We start from the raw sequence: 6074 nt of genomic DNA on the forward strand, positions 1-6074 counted from the left end.
ATGGGGTATAAAACTAGCTGATTTGTCGAGACAGTTATAGCGTAATCAGGCCGCGTGACATGCCAACTGCTATACTTGCCCCAACATCCTGTCATCTCCCTTCTTTTGCGCCGCCGCAAAGAGCAGCCTTCGCAAGAGAAACTCTAGCTCGTCATGAAAAAAACCTAGCGTTTTGGTTTGTTATAAAATTTCCCAATTCTTGAGACAGTTACGACGTCATCAGTTCACGTGACGTGCCACCTAGCAACTCCCTCTCCTCGCCTGTCTCTTCCCATCCCCTTTCTCTACATGCATTGCCGGAAACACACAAGCGTCATCAAAAGAGAAAAACCGTCCTTGTGGTCTTTCATAAAATTCTCAGTTCCCTGCTATTGCATTCCCCACACGGAATGTTGTTAAGTGTTCCCATATTTTTTAGGAGAAAAGAAAGCCCAAACTTAAATATGAAAATTGATACTTATTAACTGTATCTTACCGGTACCCACCTATGGGGAGAAACGTGGAGGCTAACAAAGAGGGTTCAGCTTAAGTTAAGGACAACGCAGCGAGCTATCGAAAGAAAAATGGTAGGTGTAACGTTAAGGGATCGGAAGCGGGAGGAGTGGGTGAGAGAACAAACGCGCGTTAATGATATCCTAGTTGAAATCAAGAGGAAGAAGTGGGCTTGGGCAGGGCATGTAATGCGAAGGCAAGACAACCGCTGGTCCTTAAGGGTAACGGAGTGGATTCCAAGAGAAGGCAAGCGTAGGAGGGGGTGGGAGAAAATTAGGTGGGCGGATGAGATTAAGAAATTTGCGCGATTACGATGGCCGCGGCTGGCGAAGGACAGGGTCAATTGGAGAGACATGGGAGAGGCCTTTGCCCTGCAGTGGGCGTAGTCAGGCTGATGATGGTAATATGACTTATTAGTAGTATTGCAAGTATTGCAAGGCATGCAGTTTATTTTCATTGAAATAAGGTAGGTAGTTAATACCTGCATTTTATTTACTCCACTCTTGGAGCACACGAGTCTCCGCGAAGAGCGAATTTGGTCGGTCCACGCCAAGTGATTCAGCGTTTTCCCGACTATGATGGATTTTGTTGGAAAAATTATCACACGTTCAACAATTTAGAGGCTATCTTCATAATTACTTATTTTATTATTTTGTTTATTTTGCACATGCTGGCGGCAGTAATGTCCGGACGGCCCCCAGCTTCGTGTTGTCTTCTTAACATATCTTCATAACAACGCGAAGGCCACTCGCTGGTACTGCGCATTCATTTCTCTCTCCATCTTGCTCCAATCGTTGCCCCCCCCCCCCCCCCCCTCTTCGCCCTTTGTCGTCAAGAACAGCGTTTTTCTCAGCGCGATTGTCTCGTCTACCAACGAGACTATATGCCCGACTGGATTAAGCGGCTACTCCTCGTATCTCGCCACCTCCGCATTGCTGCCTGAGCCTTCTTACAGCAGTCACCTCCTGTGTGGCCATGCAAATATGCACAAGATTTGTGCACAATCCTAATTAAACTGCTACTGGTGCACCATGTATACTTGCTTCAGCAGACATACGTACGCTAGTGCGCCGATTCTCAACGCGGCAAGCCTCCGCCACCACATCCGCCCACGCCACTGCAGCCCCTCCGTTGGACATGCCGACCATTTGATCGTATTGGCACCGATCTGTGTGGGACTCTTCCTTGCACCCTAGGCGGGGAGTTGTTGGATAGTTGTGACGTCGCCACCTCACTCGTTACTCAGGAACCGGAGAACTTGCGCCAAATCATTGTAGTCCATAGCGGCCCCAGTCAACTTCTCAGCAATAGGGGCGAAGCCTCCTTGTCTGAAGTTGTGTGCTCGTAACCGATTGTTAAGCTGTTCACCGGGCCCCCTTATCTTCCGAAACCAACGGGCTCACTGAGCTCTTCAATCGCATTCTTAGGTGATATGCTTTCTATATACATAGCCTTCAACCGCTCCAATTGCAACTAGATTGTACCATTTGTTACTTATGCTTGTAACACCGCTATTCACACAACTAACCGGTTCTGCTTATTCTTTCTCTTGTATGGTCGGGAGCCTTCGTCTGCGCTCGTCACCATCGCTACCGCCCTGACAGAACAATGTACACCTCAGTTTCGAAAGCTTCAAAGCCCGCTGAGAAGGATGCTAACTCGCTGATTTCTGAAGAGCAGCATCACCAGAAAGCCTATAGCGAAACGAGTCGCCCTACGCGCTCCTTTCTTCTCGGCATTTGCGTATAGCTCTGATACGTTCGACTCCAGCGGCCACTCTAATAAGCTCGTCACCATGTACGACGGGCGCTACAGCCGACTTTCCCTGGGAGCTATTTGTTAAACCGCTAGCCCACTGCAGTGCTCTTCGCCACCGTGGACGTGGGATCGTCCATGTCGACCTCCTGAAGCATGCTACGATTCCGCTATGCTTTTGTATCCTTGAATCGCCGGGCCTAACGAATGGTCAAGTCGCCAACATCGAGGCAGAGGAAGAAGACAAGCGTTGCTCGCACGGCAGACTACGATCTCATTCCGGTAAAGCAAATCAGCCAGCGCTCCGATTTCCGAAGATGAGCGGCGGTCATAAACCCTGCCTTAAACAAAGCATCAAGATGCCGAGAGTTGCCACGAAGAAAAGCCTCCACCTACCTCTTTTCGACGACCGTTTGTAGTTTTACCCGGATAAGAAATGTCTGCTCAAAATAACTGAAATGGCTGAAGTGGCCACAGATAAAGATCTGATAATTACCGAATTTACACGTCCCTACATTCTCTTTTTGCTGACACTTCAAGCACTGCTAGTGATGTTCATCTTGCGCACTTGATGTTTATGATCGCGCCACTTTTTGAGGATGAGTGCGCGGCAATACGTGGTGCTTTAACTTTAATTGTAAGATGCAGTTGATCGATTGGCACTTCCAAATCCCGAGACCAGAATTCATGTTGGACTTTTCCCACAGTCACCTATCAAAAATCTTATTGCCTTAGTAGCAAAATTTGATAAGCTCCATCTTTTAGATGCCTGCAGAGCTATCAAGCTTTCAAATCTTGAATATAATATTTTCGGTGAAGTCGTCTGAAATCGAATACAGCTTGCAATGTCTACTCTGATTGGACCTCATCAAACGCGTGGTTTGAGGGGATGGTGTAGTCTACATTTAGCGCGTAAGGTGTTGTGGAATTGCAGCGACGCTCATGAGCAGTTAGCACTGCTGGAAATTGACCTAGAAAAGGCGTTATATCGAGTTTACCATTAATTTATTTTCCTATTTTAAATCACGTCTGTCTTACTGCGAATCTGTCTACTCTGATGCGCTTTTTTTACAAAAACTGCTCACCTACTTGACGGTAAATGGATGCCTCTCACAACCAGTCCGTATTCAGTCCCCTGTAAAACAAGGCTGCCCACTACCTTCCTCCTTTTCCCTCTGCAGTTGGAGCGACTCTGCATAAGAATGATATTCAGTAAAGCCCTTAGTGGTTTTGGTAATACTGTATGTGTCACAAATATGGCAGTAGCTTGCAGCAATGGTCTCGCATTTATCTGGGCTGATAAGCCAAGCATCGATGAGGATTTTGGTTCAGCATCAGGAGCTCATATCATCCTACGAGTTGTGGTCTCTTGTTTGGATTGTGGGGATCGGCATTTGCCGAATATGCTTTTTTTGCAATGGAAGGCCACCGAAGTACCTTGTCGCCCTTTTAAATGCTTTTGAGCATAGTGCGCATGACTGGAAAGATCTAATCCAGGGTTTGACGGAATCCCGTCTGGTCAGGTAGTGGCATACTAGAATGTAAACGTGGGTCGCTGACTACGTCAAAAAGGGGTTAGTTGACGTTTCAGAACGACGGCGGGTTCTTTGTTCTCAATGAATAACCGGCCGATTAAGATGCACCTTATGTAGCTTTGACCAGTCGACGTAGTGATTTTGCGTAAGCCGGCTGGATTTCCCTTGGTTCTGTTGATAGTGTTCGGCGTCGATTGTATTATCAGGGATTTCAAGTGCAGCCGCGCTGATAGGTTTCTTTCTGTGGCAACAATTTCCACGTCATCCCATGCGATCTCATGCCCCTCTTTTTGCGCGTGTTCTGCCACAGCACTTGACGCCGTCCGGTTTTTGTGACATCTTTTCGGTGCTCTTTTACCCGCCTTGGCAGATTTCCGGTCTCTCCGATGTAGACGGCCGATTCTGATGTAGAATTGGCCGGTTATGCATTGTGAACAAGGAACCCGTAGCGGTTCCGAAACGTCAGCTAACCTCTTTTTGACGTGGTCAGTGACCCAAGTTTACATTCGACAGGAAAGATCGCGTTCCAACTCTTCAGCACTATGCTAAAAATTTGTCCCCCATCTCTTGATTTCTGACAGGGCGACCCCCTCTAATCCTTTTCTTGGCGAAACAGTTTATTATGCTTCCAGACAAGGGATGTAGCGCCGAAACAGACAACACACAGCCAGATAGACAGGACAGGCTCATCTTGTCCTGTCTATCTGGCTGTGTGTTGTCTGTTTCGGCGCTACATCCCTTGTCTGGAAACATGCACCAACTAGCATCCCAACAAGTATTACTCAGTTTATCATGCACTCGAAAGTATCAGTTTCCCAAGACTTCGTATCCAGCGTTTTCACAGTTTTCGGTACTTTTAAGCAGATTTGTGTTTTGAATGTAAGAGGCGTGATAGCCTTTTCCGGTCTATAAGCGCTGCCAGCCCTGGTTAAGTGGTTAAGTCCACCTCTATGTCCTACAGATTGTTACACGTCTCAAGCTGTATCATTACACTACACATCCAGTAAGGCTGGGGGGGGGGGCTTACTTGCAAGTCAATTTTGTTCTTGTTTTAGAGAACTTCATTGTGTATTGTAATGTAATCGTCAGCGTGTGTGGGACAATGCATAAGGTGTATTTGGCTTTTTATTCCTTCTTGTTCGTTTCTGCCCCGAGTTTCTCTTTTCAAACCAAAGGACCCTTTTTGCAAAGATTTAATTTGTGAGCTCTTTCCACCGCACATTTACCGCTTGTGTATTTTATTTTACCGCACATGGCATGCTCAAAAGAGTACGTAAAATCGCCCTCTCCCGATGAACGAAAACATTTTTCTATAAGGTACGCACTGAGGCATTAGACACCAAAACATTGTTAGAAAAAAAAGAGTATGATTGTGCCTACGCTAAATTGTATTTGTTATGCTGCAGAAACGACCGAGCATTGTTTCATCATTACAGAGATGCAGTGCTCCTGAGCGACATCATACAACGGGCATTGGGAAAAATTCATTTAAGAACGCATTCTGTACAATATCCCTCAGCACTGCCATTCGTTCAAATTAATCCTATTGCACAGCCTCTGAAAGATAGGCACGATGGACCCTTATTGTGATACTGTCATTCCTGCAAAAGGCCACTTGAGTAGAATGATTGTTCACCTAAAAAAACGCATGCCTAAACCCAGCTTGAATTTCAAAGGCACTAACTCTTAGTGCTGTGCTCTTCATTATCTTGCTTCTAGTGCTTGCTTGCTTAGATGTATCGTATTATGGTGAACTCGCTATCTGCTCTGCATGACCTCTTTTCTCGTGCTTCCTTGATTGGATGACTAAGTAACGTTTGTTTGGGATGTGTACAGATGATATGTAATTAAGAAACAAATTTAAATGGCCTAATTAGGCTTAAAAATGCGCAGAATCAAAAGGCGATGTTATGGTGCTTCATTTTCCTGAAAGCAATGATGTGTATGTGTATCATTACGCAGTCGCGTAGTATTTCATGAAGTGTAACCTTGAGAGTGATCGCTGATTGGTAACAGATAATTGTGACGGGTGATTAATAATCATAAATGCGATCGGTAATCGTGATTGAGGATTGATATTAGGTGAAAATGAGAAAGAAAAAAAGAGAGAGAGGAGTAGGATTCGCTACCACGTCTTCTAAGTTTCTTCTTCACCCGCCACAGTATGCCTCTGCGCGTGTGCGTGAATGTTCGAGCCTGACGGAAAATAACTGGAAGAGCTGCTTTATAGTCTGAAAACACATGCGCCTGAGCAGCTTAACCTTCCTGAAAGTTTCCTTTTTTCCTGAAACT

The sequence above is a fragment of the Amblyomma mixtum genome, chromosome 7 (assembly GCF_055824585.1).
Source record: "Amblyomma mixtum isolate Tamu chromosome 7, ASM5582458v1, whole genome shotgun sequence".
Taxonomy (NCBI): Eukaryota; Metazoa; Arthropoda; class Arachnida; order Ixodida; family Ixodidae; genus Amblyomma; species Amblyomma mixtum.